This window comes from Lytechinus variegatus, chromosome 4 (assembly GCF_018143015.1).
Source record: "Lytechinus variegatus isolate NC3 chromosome 4, Lvar_3.0, whole genome shotgun sequence".
Classification (NCBI taxonomy): domain Eukaryota; kingdom Metazoa; phylum Echinodermata; class Echinoidea; order Temnopleuroida; family Toxopneustidae; genus Lytechinus; species Lytechinus variegatus.
Window position 1 is genome coordinate 20,452,757 of NC_054743.1, and position 15,729 is coordinate 20,468,485.

The following is a 15,729-nucleotide window of genomic DNA, read 5'->3' on the forward strand; positions in this document are numbered from 1 at the left end:
CTTCAAGTCGCTCTTAACTTACGAACAGCTTTATGAAATGGCCCCTTGGTGTCTGAAGAGAGAACATGATGACCAAAAGCTCTACGTTCAATCTTATTCCTTGATTGTAAGGACCCTGTTTTATTATAAAAAAACTTTGAAGCTTTTACAAGCTGCTATCATTTAATTGGCTGAGACTGAGAGTAACTTAGTTCATAGAAGTATAGCTTTTCTTTGATATGTTTTGTGAAATCAGTCCCATAATAGTTTTCATGTGTTTCTAACGTTTCTAAAGGACTTTACATTCTGTTATAATATTAATGCAGTATTTCATATGATCTACAAAAAGGGGTCAGACACACTCCACACATTTATTTTAATGAAATTTTTATGACTGGACATCAAAACTGTTTCAATATTCATTGGACATTTCAACATTTCAATTCTTGACAACTTGTGATGCAAAATTTTTCCACCCAAAATGCTTTAGTTTTCTTCCCTCAAAGTACTGCTTTTTACGAGTCTGGCATCGTTGATATCCATTACTTCATTAGAGGTTTGGCATGGAACGTTTTAATAGCAGTGTAATTGTATGTTTCTTGAAGTTAAGTGTGTAGATGTTTTAATGTCATGTTGACATGTTAAATTCTTAAGGAAGTTTACTTTAGGTGTGTAAAAAAATGATAACCAACTACCTCATTCATTTTTAAAAAGCTTTTCATGATGCATAATAAAGATTCTTTTTTTTCATTTTGATTTTGGAAATGTTTGATATGTAATGATAAATTTATACATAAGTAAAGCTCTGCTCTGTTATATCATGCCGTAATTCATCATTTTCAAACAAGAGATTCCAATACAAATTACATCCTAAACATTTGTTAAAAACATGAAAAAGGTGATTTTGCTTTTTGTTTTAAGGGAAAAATCAAAACAGAGTTATTGTTTCATTTAAAATAGTGAATCATTGGACCTTTATATACAACTCTTCCATTTGTGAAAAGCAATATACATGTATGATATTTCAATAACTAAACTTTTTCGGATACTTTATTTAAGGTTTGGATTGTTTTTAGATTGAGATTTGAATGTACAATCTTTCAATTACTTCAACAAACTTGTATGAACATGCTCCTTCATAAAGTTATTAATTACTTATCAATATGCCCTGTTGTACATACAACAAGAGGCTTCACTGGTTGAATATAAAACCACTTTTGTGTATATGCATTTCAAGTGAAGAGAGGAATCGAAATACATGTTGCTTTTCAGAACAATATTATGTGATTCTTTTCCTGCCTTTCAGCTACTTTGATTGAAATTTACTCGGTGAAAATTAGGTACAATGAATTGAAATTTCTCTGTCATTTTAGATCTTTAAATGAGTGAAGATAAGAATGTGATTTTTGTCATTTTTATGTTTACTGATGTAGGTGAAATATTTTCATCTATTTTATTTGTCACCAATATCTCACATATACACAGTTACTGGTACAAATTATAACCACAAATACTTATGCAATATTTTTTCACTATCTGCTACTCTATTGGCATGCATCACAAAAGATTTTTGACAATTTTTTTGTAATGAATATTATGCTTTTGTCTTATTTTCAAGACAATAATTATTTTTTTCATATCAAACATGACCAAGCCAACTTTGTATACTCATTGATCATTATGTTATGTAACAGATAACACCATTCATGATATGTACAGTTTTTTCTATTGTACATATCAATGTATAGCTTCGATCCTTTCTTATTTGTTTAAAGAATTGATGTAGAGGGCGCCCTTTTGTATTATTTCTATAGCCTTGTACATGGATGCCACATGGTGGTAACACATTTTTTGTAAGTATCTGTACAGAATTAATGCCACAAGTTATGCCAGTATTTTATTCACATATTTATGCAAATAGTAATTAAAAAAACATGGAAAATTATTTTTTTTCTCTCATTGTTTTTATTCTAAGTAAAAATGGCTGGTAAGTAAAGTAGGTGATGATGTTCAGAGAAAAAGGTGGATCAAAATATGATGCTGATTATAGTAGTGATGATCAAAGTGATGATAATGCTGCTGATGATGACAGTGATGGTGATGATGATGATAATGATGATGGTGATGATGATGATGATGATGATGATGATGATGATAAAGTGATGATAATGATGATGATGATGATGATGATAATGATGAGGATATGATGATGAAAGTGGTGATGATAAAATGATGATAACGTGATGATGGTGATGATGGTGATGATGGTGATGATGATGATGATGATGATGATGATGGTGATGGTGATAATGATTATAGTGATGATGATGATGATAGTGATGATGATGGTCATGATGATGGTGATGATCATGATGGTGATGATGATGATAATGATGATGATGATGATGATGATGATGATGAAAGTGGTGATGATAAAATGATGATAACGTGATGATGGTGATGATGGTGATGATGATGATGATGATGATGATGATGGTGATGGTGATAATGATTATAGTGATGATGATGATAGTGATGATGATGGTCATGATGATGGTGATGATCATGATGGTGATGATGATGATGATAATGATGATGATAATGATGATGATAATGATGAAAGTGGTGATGATAAAATGATGATAACGTGATGATGGTGATGATGATGATGATGATGATCATGATGATAATGATCATGATGATGATGATGATGGTGATAATGATTATAGTGATAATGATGGTCATGATGATGGTGATGATCATGGTGATAATAACGTGATGATAATAATGATGATGATGATGATGGTGATGGTGATAATGATTATAGTGATGATGATGATGATAGTGATGATGATGGTCATGATGATGGTGATGATCATGATGATGATGATGATGATGATGATGATGATGATGATGATATGATAATGATGATGATGATAATGATAATGATGATGATAATGATGATGATGATGATGATGATGATGATGATGTTAATGATGATGATAATCCTGATGAAAGTGGTGATGATAAAATGATGATAACGTGATGATGGTGATGATGATGATAACGTGATGATAATAATGATGATGATGATGGTGATAATGATTATAGTGGTGATGATGATGATGATAGTGATGATGATGATGGTCATGATGATGGTGATGATCATGATGGTGATGATCATGATGGTGATGATCATGATGGTGGTGATGATGATGATGGTGATGATGGTGATGATGATGATGATGATGATGATAATGATGATGTCGAACCTGATGATGAACCTGATGATAATGGTGGTGGTATCATTTTAATGATGGTGATATTGGGGAGCATGATGATGATGATGGTGATGATAATGATGTTAATGGTGATGATAATGCTGCAGTTGATGACGATGGTGGTGATGGTGATGATATTGCTGCTATTGATGACGATGGTGGTGATGGTGATGGTGGTGATGGTGATGATGATAATGGTGATGATGATGATGATGGTGGTGGTGGTGGTGGTGATGGTGGTATTATTTTGATGATGGTGATAATGGGACCATTATGATAATGATATGGTGATGATGGTATTGATCATGGTTTTATGATGTGATGATGATCAGATCAGGGTCAACGCCTAAGGGGGGGGGTAGGTTGGGCTTTCTTCAAGTGAGAAAAATGGATTAAATAAGAAAAAGAGGGAGAAAGGGTGGAATGGAGAGGGCTGGGTGGTGTAACTCTTTGATACCATAAAATTCAATTTGAATAAAATATTACGTCACATTTACATCGTATTTCCTCCGTCCACCCTCCCCCTGCCCATCAAAATATCCTCGCGCAGTCTCTGAAAACCGTTGCCATAGTGATAATAATGTGAATTACAATGTTTATGGGGTAGACCTTAAACTTGACGTTGATGGTGTGGATCATGCTAGTGATAATGGTGGCGGCGATTATACATATTGGGATTGAGCTGATCATTTTCTAACTCGATATTTACCGTCCCGTGTAATTGCCATCAGTCGCGTCAGTTCTTCGATATAGACATCAGTATACACCTAAATACCTCTGTGTTATTTTCAAAATCAGATCTCCGTAACGATAAGATCAGGGGCCCGTTGCAGAAAGAGTTGCAATCAATCGCAACTCTAAAAATCATTCGCAACTTGTTCTTCAACCAATCAACATGCAGCGCGCATTTGGGACTTACGATTGATTTCTTGACTTGCGTTTAAACGCAACTCTTTCTGCAACGGACCCCAGTACCTCACGAGTAAGTGATTTAAAAACACCGTCACTTTTTGGGGCAGACGATTGCGTTATTTGTTACTAACAGACACTTCTTCGGTTTTGAAGCAATTTACGCCCATGTCACCTAGTCTGCTATGCAGACTCTAAATGGCTTTTGAGGTGGGATCTGCTTTCAGCCTGAGGGCGAGCGAAGCGGGCAACAGTAGACCGAGTCTGCTATGCAGACTCCTTGAACCAGCTGTGGTACACACACTGCAGATGTGGGTCTACATTTGTAGACTATGGTTCTCCCTTTGTTTTCCTCCTCTTCTTTGCCCCTTTATTCTTTTCTCTTTTTTTTTCTCGTTCCTTCTTTCTCTTTCCCCTTTTACTTTCCTTCTTTTCTCTTCCCTCGATTTTGTTTTTGCTCTTTTTTTTCATTTTCCCGACAGAAGCCGACAATATCCACAGTTGCAGGGGAGGGTGTCACACCGGGTTACACCCCAACTCCACCCCCCCCCCCTTAGCGGCGGCCCTGCTTCCAATAATATAATCAGCACAATTTCTAAAGGGTGTAATACAAAATGAAAGTAATTTAAATTTAGCGTATGACTCAAGATAAATTTGTGTTTACTTTTAAAATCCTAATATGATACAAGTTAATTTATCATTTTTGCTTTTTCTCGCGATTTTCATTATCAGTAAGCAGATTTAAATAATTGACCTGGTGGGGTTTCATAAAGCTGTTCGTAAGTGAGAGCGACTTTAAGAAAGACTGGTGATCCTTTTTTGTGGTATATGGTATGTTCATTGGCGATGGTTTAGCGCGTAAGAAAGGTTCACCAGTCGTTCTTAAAGTCGTTCTTAACTTACGAACAGCTTTATGAAACGCCCCCTGATGGTTGAATCGAAAAGACAATGACTAATACGTTGACAATAGTTTGTATTTTGCAGCTCAGCAGCTCATTTAATAAGTCGTCTATTCGAAGAGAACTCAATACAATTTATATGACCAAATCCAAAATTTAAACCTTTTCATAGATACTTCCGATATACATGATATAGGGATACTTTACAGTTGTGGTATTTTTATTCATTACATGTCCACCAAGGTGTGAACGCACTTAGATTTTTATTGAATTTCAGGATTTTTCTTTTATTAAATCGCATAAAGTTAGTACGATGCCATGGGTATCAATATTACAGTGCTCAATAAAAAATACCCTTAGTGATAAGATATAAGAAGACACAGTTTAAGATGATTTTAAGTATTTATTGAGATCATTGTGGTGGTGATTCGAAGCATGTAGTTGCCAAAACGACCATATTTATTTTCCAATTCAAAAGAGCGTTTTCAACCTCTTTCTCAGACCATGGATGATAAACACAACAGAAAACAATAACCATATATATTTTGTAAAAATGGCAACTTTTATGGAGTTGAAAATGATAAGCAAGGCATGTATAAATGAGAAAAGGAAGGACAATTCTTTAACAATTTTTGTTCTAACTAAATGTTGTGAGGCTCTTTATGGAAAGTTCACCCCAACAGGGGCGTCGATCCATTTTTCAGACGGGGGGGGGGGGCAAAATCATGACTCAACGTATATATATATATATATATACATATATATTTGAGACTCATGAGAAAAAGACACATATCTCACCAACAAATTAATGCGAGCGCGAGCTGAAATTTTTTAGTATACTGAACTGAAAACAGGGAAAATGTACCTGTTTAAGACTGTTTGTAGTAACTCATGAGGATACATATCTCACTACACAGATAATGCGAGTGCCGAGAGTGAGCTGAAATCTGTTTATATTCTGACCTGAAAGCTTGATATCATAAGCATTTTTAGTACCAATGATTAAGATGGGTGTCTAAAATAACAATAGATGCGAGCGCGAAGCACGCTGAAAATTTTTATATTTCGATCTGAAACAAATTGACAGTTTCATGGACGCTTTTAATAAGGAACAATATATATATCCAACAAAAGATTATTGCAAATCGAAGCGGGAGTTCTTTTGAGGTTTAGAACTGAAAACGGGACACATTATTACCTATTTAATCATGAAAACTATGGGTTTCTGCTACATAAATCATGCAAGCGCGAAGCAAGAGCTGAAAAATTTTATATTCCAATCTGAAAAGCGGACATTTTTAGCACGATTTTAAATAAAGAACGAGTTGGGTATATCAATCTCCCTTACTGATTTCTGTGTAACATTACAATCTTATTTGTATTTTTGCACACATTTGGAATTATTTGGGGAGCAAAACGATATGTTTGCACCCCCAATATTTTCATTGGTGGGGCAATCGCCCCCCCCCCCCACCCCAGGATCGACGCCTCTGCTGACCCCAACAAAAAGTTGATTTTATTAAAATGAGAAAAAAATCATCAAATTCGGATACAAAATAAGAAAGTTATAATTATTTCAAGTTTCATTTTTTTTACAAAACAGTTACATGCACCTCCTGGTCGGTATTTCTTTCGTATTTACACTCTTGTTTTTATCATTGTTATTATTATTATTATTGTTGTTGTTGTTGTCGCTGTTATTATTATTATTACTATCATTATAATTATTAGGCCTATTATTATTATTATTGTTATTGTTGATGTTTTTTTGCTATTGTCATCATCATTACTGTTATTAAGCAGTGTATATTCGCGCCATGATCTACACGACCTCTGAAATCTTTGATCAAGCAGAAAAATCACATCAGATAGGGTGAGAGGTAAAATAGCACAGGCAAAATCCTCACATCGCACGATTATGTCTGTCGAAATCAGTATTAAGTCGAATATCTCTAATGATTGTATTCATCAAAAGATCCTCAGACGTCAGTTTCTGCTAAAAATAAATGAATTTTGAAGGTCAAATGTCTAGTTACATTTATATTTGCAAACTACAGCGTTTCGTGGTTTGCCTCCGATTGGCGCCAGCTTAACCACGTGATCATTGCGACAGTAGCCAATCAGAGCGCGACCCTCTCGATCTATAGCTGGTGTGAAGGTGTTGGGCGTGCGATGATTCTTCAGTTGTTGAGGGTCCGAGAGAGGCTCGGCTGCGTGAAATTTGAAGAAAAGTTATTGTATTTGTATTAAGATCTGATGTCAGATAAAATCTGAATTACAGCAACATGCAAAAGTTGAATATAAACATAAACGGAAAGCATAACATATTTTAATGATTGATATAAAAGAAAATTAAGTGTTTGAAGAACATGAATTAAACATTAATCATGGGATATGCACGTTAACAAGCATCCTCTTGGTCAGGCCGTTCCTATAACTCCCTGATTCTTGACCATTCACATTTAAACAAAAAATTCCTGCGTTTGGCCATAGCATTATTTTCGTTCAGTTTACTATATAATCATTCATCTGAATTGATTTACTAGCCAATCTTTTATGACATTCACTTCCATTTTATTCTCGTTCGCTAATGAGTTGTGTAAATTCATGTTTATTAAATTATTCAAAGGATAATTTATGAAAGGCAAAATCACCTTCGCAAAGCGTCAGAAGATCCACTGAGGTAACTGAGCATTGAATGTGCACCATACCGGAGGATTGGAACGATGCACAGATTCGTTCGTACTCTGTAATGTAAATTCGGTAAGAATGCATGCTCACGAATACATCAAGTCGACTCCACCAGCCTGCGAAGAAAATGAAAAGTGAACGGTGAGCCGGGCGTGTCTAAAGTCAGAGTTCCATCAAAACCGAATTCTCCCAAATAAGTTCGAACTGATTCTGCCCGAATATGGCCTGATTTGGATGGATTCGGAACCTACTGGTATTTTATTCGGGAGCATTTCTCTTCTCCCTCCGCGAATGCGAGAAAATTCGGGAACATTATTTTGCTAAGGAATTATGCTCGTTTGGAAATGTTCAAAAATTTTCATTCAGTTCGCAATGTATTTGGATGGAATTCGGTTGGATTGTGGGAGGCATTCGGAGTATTCTGGGCAGATTCGGACCTATTCGTATAATTCGGCGCATTTGGCCATATTCGTTTTGATTCGGGTCATCATTCGGCTTTAATCGGGGCAACCGAGTCACATTCGGCTCGATTCTGGGCATCTGTGGCTCGATTCTTGCCACTATTCGGGTTTCATTAGGCTTTAAAAGCCAAAATTGATTCGGCCATTCTCGGCGATTCTGCGCTGAATCGGGACCTATTCCGTACACCTTCGTCTCTATTCGGGAATCTCCCCGAATCAGAGACGAATATGTTCCGAAACCATACAATTCATCTATCAGGCCATATTTGGGCAGAATCAGTCCGAATTTATTCGGGAGAATTCGTTTTTGGTGTACCCTGCGAATCCATCCTAATACACGTATTCGTGTGGTTTAGGGAGTATTCTGTTCTCTCCCAGCGAGTGTGAAAAAATTCGGGAGGGGTTCGGGAAAATTTTCGGAGGAATTCGGTTCATTTTCAAATATTCAGACCAGCCGAATACCCTCCAAATTTTCCCGAATGTGGCCACAACAAATTTCATTCGGACGAACTCGAATAAATGAATTCGAGCTGATTCTGCTCGAATATGGTCTGAGTCGCGGATGAATTCGGTAGATTCGGAACCTATTCGTTTCTGATTCGGGAAACTCTCCGAATAGAGACGTATGGGTCACAATTCAGTGCAGTTTTACCAAGTATTGACCCGAATTAATTATTACCATCTCAAATAAAGCCGAATTCCACCCGAATCGTGGCAAAAGTCGAGTCAAAGGCGATTAGAATCGACCCGAATGTGGCCCGATTGCTCCGATTATAGCCAAAATTAGTGACGACCCGAATATTGGTCGAATCGGAACGAATAAGGCCGTTTCTCTCCGAATGATACCAAAAGGTCCAAATCTTCCAAGAATACCCGGAGTGCCTTCCCTAATCCAACCGCGTCATCCGAATACATCCCGAATGTGGCCCGAATGAAATTTGTTGTGGCCACATTAGGGAGTGTTTTGGAGGGTATTCGGCTAGTTTTGAACATTTCAAAACGAGCCGAATTCCTCCGCAAATGTTTCCGAATCCCGATTTTTTTAGCATTCGTGGAGGGAGAATATACTCCCAAATTCCACCCGAATACTTATATTCGGATGGATTCGTTGCTGATTCGGTTCCGGGTGTGACCCAGGCTTAATTCAAGGAATGGTTGACAAGGCATATTAAAAAAAAAAAACGTGATTCTGAAATTTACGAAAATGGCAACCGTTCTTGCTACTAACTCTTGTTACAATTCAGGGATCATAATTATTCATAACATCTGAATAAGTCTAGCTAGTTGTCATCAAAATCTACATAGGCCACAAGACAGAATTATGTGATTACTATCGACTTAACTAACTTTTATCAATTATGAACCCTGGACCCGGGTATTGCAACGTATAGGCCATTCTCATGCACAAGTTAGCGAAAAGTATATTCAGGCGCGCCAAGAGTTAACCATTTTAACTTCTGAAGGTTTCCATGGCGAAGAAGAATAGTGTAGTAGGTTTCACGGTACAGCATGTACCTTTCTTGGGCAAGTGTTGGACATGAAAAGGGCCACCTAAACTATATATACTTACCAAAGAGAGTTTTGGTGGTCCTTTTCAGGACCAACACTTGCCCAAGAAATATACATGCTGGACCATGAAACCTACTACACTAGTTAACCATTTTGTTGAGTGCTTCTCGGTTTCTCTTGATTTTCTTCCAGCCATTATGGTGAGATTGAGAATAGACCTATTTTCTATTCACATCATTGTTTGGATTCGGGGTACGGTTCGTTATATGAGTATCTGTATTTTTTCTTGCTTCATGGATTTATCACGGTTACCGTATTTGTCCAGGTATCAACACCATATTATGGATGCATGAGGCTTGAAGTCAAAAACTCGTCCCTAAAATGGGTTTCATGAAATCTAATGAATTATGAATCTCATGAAAGAGAAAAACGTAGCCATTATTTTCATTATGATCAGTCTTACTTGACTAAATTCATTAAAGGTATTGTTTAACTTTGTGAACAGCCGATTTAAAAAGTTCTCAAACCAAGATGAAAAATGTGCACAAGTGCATGTATTAGAACTAATAAATCCTGGAAACAACCATTATTGAGAATGATAAGATAAAACTACAAGGCAAACCCAGATTTTGTAAATAGGCGTCTTATAGACGCCTAAATAGTACACATAAGTGTATGGGATGGAATTGTTTCCGGTCACTTTATATTTCAATTTTTGAAGCACTAAATAATCATTTTCGAACGCAATGTTTTCTGGGCTTCATTTTTGTAACATATCACAGACACAGGTGACAAGTGTGACCTTCTAGCTCAGATTTTTTTAATTAAAAGTCAAACCAATGTTAACCAATCACTTTAAGTATGATAATTCATATTTTTATACCTTGCTGTGATCAAGATGAGCCGTAACGCGTAATATATTTCAATGATTTAATGAATTTCCACACCCAGGCAATCTCTCTAACTCTCATCCAGGTCTTATTTTCTCTATCATGTAAAATTTCGATTGATCTGGGTCTCTGATTTGTTTGTATTCTCTATGTTTTTTAAAATGCCAAATAAAATAATAATAATATCTTCTTTTTATGAGAAATGAGATGATGCGCTTTTATTTCGTCCAATTTCTGGCTCTCTTTTGTTTTCTCCATTTTGAATGGAAATGAAAATACGAAAATTGAATCTATTTGAATCCCTACACAAAAGTCAATGAAGCAACAAAAGTTGGATATCAGTTCGTCTAAAATGGGTCTGCGAAATGCGTATACCGACGGAAATGCTCCGAATTTGATATCTAACAAAGCCCAAAAGCATATAACCTAATCTCTCGGAAAACTGAAATAATCACGGCCATTGAATCATTTCGCCAGCGCTCTAATGAACACATCAAGGTCTGAAAAGATGCAACATTGCATATTATGAGATTATTTCTCATTCACGCATGAGTGAGCAAAAACAATTTGAAGAGGGGATACCAAAAAGCCATTTGGCGGGCTGTATCTGGGTTTCAAAAAGAAAACCACATTTCTAAAAATATCATATGTATAAAATACTTACTACTGTTGAAATGAAGCTTAGTGCCATCTACGCAAATGAAGATGTCCTCTTCTCTATCGTATTCACATCCAACCCACATATACACTGCTTGATCATAATGATATCGTTTTCCGTATTGGGAAGAGGCAATTGCGATCTCGTCATCGTTATTAGGAACGAAGAGGCTACCTCCCATTGACTCACATGTAGAAACAGCTTCAAGATATCCACGTTGGACAGTCGGTATACGTTTGTAGCATCTAATCCCTATACCATCCCACCCATCAGGACAGGAACTTTCTTCGATTTATAAACAGAACAGAAATTTCAAAATATTTTAATAAAGATTTACTCGTAATTGATTAAAATATTCAGAGCTTCTTACTCGTATTTCTTTCTTCTTTTTAATCCGGAAAAGTGATAAAATCTGATAAATCCTTGAATTAGAATAGGAATCTCTTCTATTTATGTTTTTATGCACCTCCATTAGGAGGGGAGGCGCTTGTAGGACTTATGTACATGGGATCTATGGAGAGGATACGTAACTCGATATTCAAATATTTGTATCGCGAGCTGAGTTTTATATTAGCACTTTAATGTAATCCTATACAGGATTCCTATATTATCGTAAAAAATTGATATTTTCAGTACATGTGTTCCACTGTAACCAGGCTATTCGAGCATTATGGCGACCCCGGTCGAATATAAAATTTGCGCCCCAAAGATCGAACACCAATCCGGCACCCCTCCCCCGGTCAAACATGAATCAATTCGGCGCCCCTATATCGAACATCAATTCGGCGCCTCTAGGTAAAAAAAAATCGATTTGGAGTCCCGAGGTAAAATTATCAACTCGGTGCCCCCCCCCCGGTCGAACCTCAATTCGGCGCCCTCCCCTTGGTCAAACATCCCCAACTTCCTATTCTTTTTTTCTTTTTACCTTTTTATTTTGCTCTTCTTTCCCTCCTTTTTTCTCCCCTTTTCTTTCCCCCCCTTTCCTCTTTTGGCGCACCCCTTATCGCCTACCCGGGGGCCCGCCCCCCTCCAAAAAAAAGATAAGTGCATGTTATAGGCTTATACAATCAAATGATTTTGCTCGGTATTCAAGCGCCCTCGCATGGAAATATTACATGACTGCAGTGTAACGTATGTTTCATGATCAATTTCACTAAAAGTGGCTTCTGTACTTGCTTGGTCACTACCCTCACTTACATAAAGAATTCTCGAAAAGAATTATCTGGAATATGTTTTATGCTAGTTATAAACTTATGAAAAAGAAAATCTATTTTCGTCTTGTATTAAAAATAAAAGTTATATTGTTACACGGCCTCCTTTCGTGATGGGAATAGATAATAATGTTTTACCACATGGTAATAAAACTACAGTAAGTGTATCAATTGGCGAATTGACCGACATTACAGAAATTAGAACGTGACGAATAGGCTTGATATCTATAACGTTCTAATTATGTATTGTCTGGGAAGAAGATACGTTACTATGAATAAAAATTGAGACAAACAATACACGAACTGTTAACCAGTATTTAGAGTAAGCATTTGCTCCCTCATAAACAAGTTAACTGTAGACACGATCGGATTAAATTTGGAAGAAATATTCACCATATTTTGATGGCTTCTTCAAACAACTTTATGCCTAAGATATTTATCTTTCAATAAAAAGAGTAAAATTCACAAAGCAAAGTGTTCAAAATTTGATTAAAATTGGATAACAAATAACGAAGTTATTGAACTTTAAAGATTTGTATTATTCCGGTGAATGCAGGTCTAGGCATGTCTTCATGAATATTCATTAGGTGGGCTGATGATGTCATATCCCACTTGTTCTTTTTCATTTTAGTATATGAAATTGGGTTTATTCATGAATTTTCTACTAAGAACTAAAACAATTAGATTGACAACTGATTAAGTACATTAGTTATTTATTTCCGCAAATTATTTCATCATAATGGAACATCATTTACACATTATGACAAAATGAAATATTTATGATTTCATGTAATAACATAAGAAAAGGGAAAGTTGGGATGTGACATCATCAGCCCACCTAATGAATATAAAAACCCGAGTGTAGACCGATATAGATACCAGGCAGTTGTTAAAGGTCAAGTCCACCTCAGAAAAATGTTGATTTGAATCAGTATAGAAAAATCAGACAAGTATAATGCCGAAAATTTCATCAAAATCGGACGTACATTAAGAAAGTTATGACATTTTAAAGTTTTGCTTATTAAAAAAAATTATATTCACAATTTTTTCACATGTAAAATGAGAGAATCAATGATGTCCCTCACTCACTATTTCTTTTGGGTTTTTTTTATTGTTTGAATTATACAGTATTTCATTTTTTACAGATTTGACAATAAAGACCAGCAGTTTGGCTGAACCATATAATGTTAAATAATGGTAATTCAACATGTTCAGGGAGAAATATAAACTTTGTTTCACAAGACAATGCAGAGAAATTTAGAATATTTCATATTTCATATAATAAAATGCAAAGGAAATAGTGAGTAAGTGATGTCACCAGTTCATTAATTTGCATACTGACAGGGATGTGCATATAACTATTTTGTGGAATTAAGCGAAACTTTAAAATGTCATAACTTTCTTATTTTACATATGATTTCGATGAAATTTTCAATATTGTGCTTGTTTGATTTTTCTCTTTTTATCAACTTATTGTTGGGGGTGAACTTGTCCTTTAAATTAAACACTTTGCAGTGTAGAAGTAGGATTTCAATTCCATGTGCTTTACGTAATGCGTTATTTTTTTTTTTTACTAATATTTAAATTCGTTAGGAACAAGTGATTCGGAAATATCATCTACCCTGGTTTCGCATAAATATATAATATCAAAATAAAGAGATATATTTCTCGAGAATACTATCAGATAATAAGTGGGGTGTAACCTCAATACAAAAGCTGGCATCGTTTATGCGCCTAATAAACGAGAGACAGGGCGCTGAGAAGGATTTTTAGAAGAGAGATGAATAAATAAAGAAAATCAGAGAAAAAAGGAGGGATTAATATGTAGGGCCTAACTTCTGGTAGCATGAACAAATATCTATGAAAATAGTCATGGATGATGAGTGAAACTAATACAACAATCTAATCTACATAATATCACTGTATGCTTGACATAATTAGAGTCGGCAGTATCGGGGTATATGGTACTAAAACAAATGAAAAAAAATACATAAATCCTGTCATAATTTTTTTTCGTATCTTTTGCTTGTATATTGGGATTAGTTGCACTAATGAACCGCCTATTTTTGTGCACCAAAAAGATAAAAGACAACATTTATAACAGTTTTTATGACAAAAGTTATGGCATGAGAATAACAACAATACTTACCGTGTTTACATGTGATCGGCTTTTGGTTCAGAACCGCGAGCCGATGCAAAAGCCGATCACATGTAAACACGGTAAATGTCATATCTCTGAGAAAAGACAAAATATCGAGAAAAGACAATATCGGCCTGATTTTTTTATTTTTTTTAGGGGGGGGGGGGGTGGTCTGAAATATGAAAAGTCTCGTTTCGGATCCAGTTTTGATGCGAGCGCAAAACGCGAGCTGAATTTTTTTATATTCAGACCTGAAAATTTGAAATTCTAATCATTGCTTGTAACTACGATCAGGGGCGGTATCTATCTCAACCATTGATGCGAGTGCGAAACGCTAGGTGATTTTTTTTATATTTCGTCCTCAAGAAAATGGACAGTTTTACCACGTCTTTATAAAGAAGGGCCAACATGAGCCTGAAACGCGAGGGTAATTTTTTGTCGACTTAGACCTAAAAAACGGGACATTCTAAGCCTCTCTTTTAAAGAACGACTATCTATTTAGACTATATACGAGCGTCAAGCTGGAGCTGAATTTTTGTTATATTCCGATCTGAAAAGTTGATTACTTAGTACTTTTTTATTATTGCGAACGCGAAGCGCAAGCAAAACCCTTTTTTATCTATGAAAACCGGACATCTGACATCACGAAAATGATGGACATCTTTGCAAATAAATCCCATCGCGAAGCGCGAGTTAATTTATTTGTAATTTCCATTCCGAAAACTAGACATGTTTAAATAAAGAACGAGCTGTTTATCAAGAATCAATAAATAAATTAAAGCGAGTGTGAAGGAAGAACAGAGAAGGAGGAGGAGGAGAAGGGGAAAAAAGAAAATAGAAGAGAAAAAAATAGGAAGAAGTGACATACAATTTGTCATATTTGTTGCTTAATTGATACTTGAAGGTCTAGAAAATAATGTTATACCTGACAAATGAATGGCAGAAGCAAAAGAAACCAGTAGGCCTATAATGATGCGAAAAGTTGGCATCTTCGGACCGAGGCTCGAGAAGGGCAGCAAAAATGATGACTATCGATTGATTAACAGGTAATGTTTGGTCGAAGATTATTCGAAGACAACAGCAAGATGAATAATCTGACCA

General features: G+C 35.8%; 1 protein-coding gene across 1 annotated transcript in view; it reads left to right on the forward strand.

Annotated features, from left to right (window-relative positions):
- LOC121413583 (rho GTPase-activating protein 20-like) overlaps window positions 1-1,924 on the forward strand; it is a 59,394-nt gene extending 57,470 nt beyond the window's left edge. Inside the window, exon 15 of the mRNA XM_041606449.1 lies at window positions 29-1,924. The gene's annotated coding sequence lies outside the window, so the exon portion shown is untranslated. The remainder of the gene's footprint in view (window positions 1-28) is intronic.
- Window positions 1,925-15,729: the final 13,805 nt, after the last annotated feature.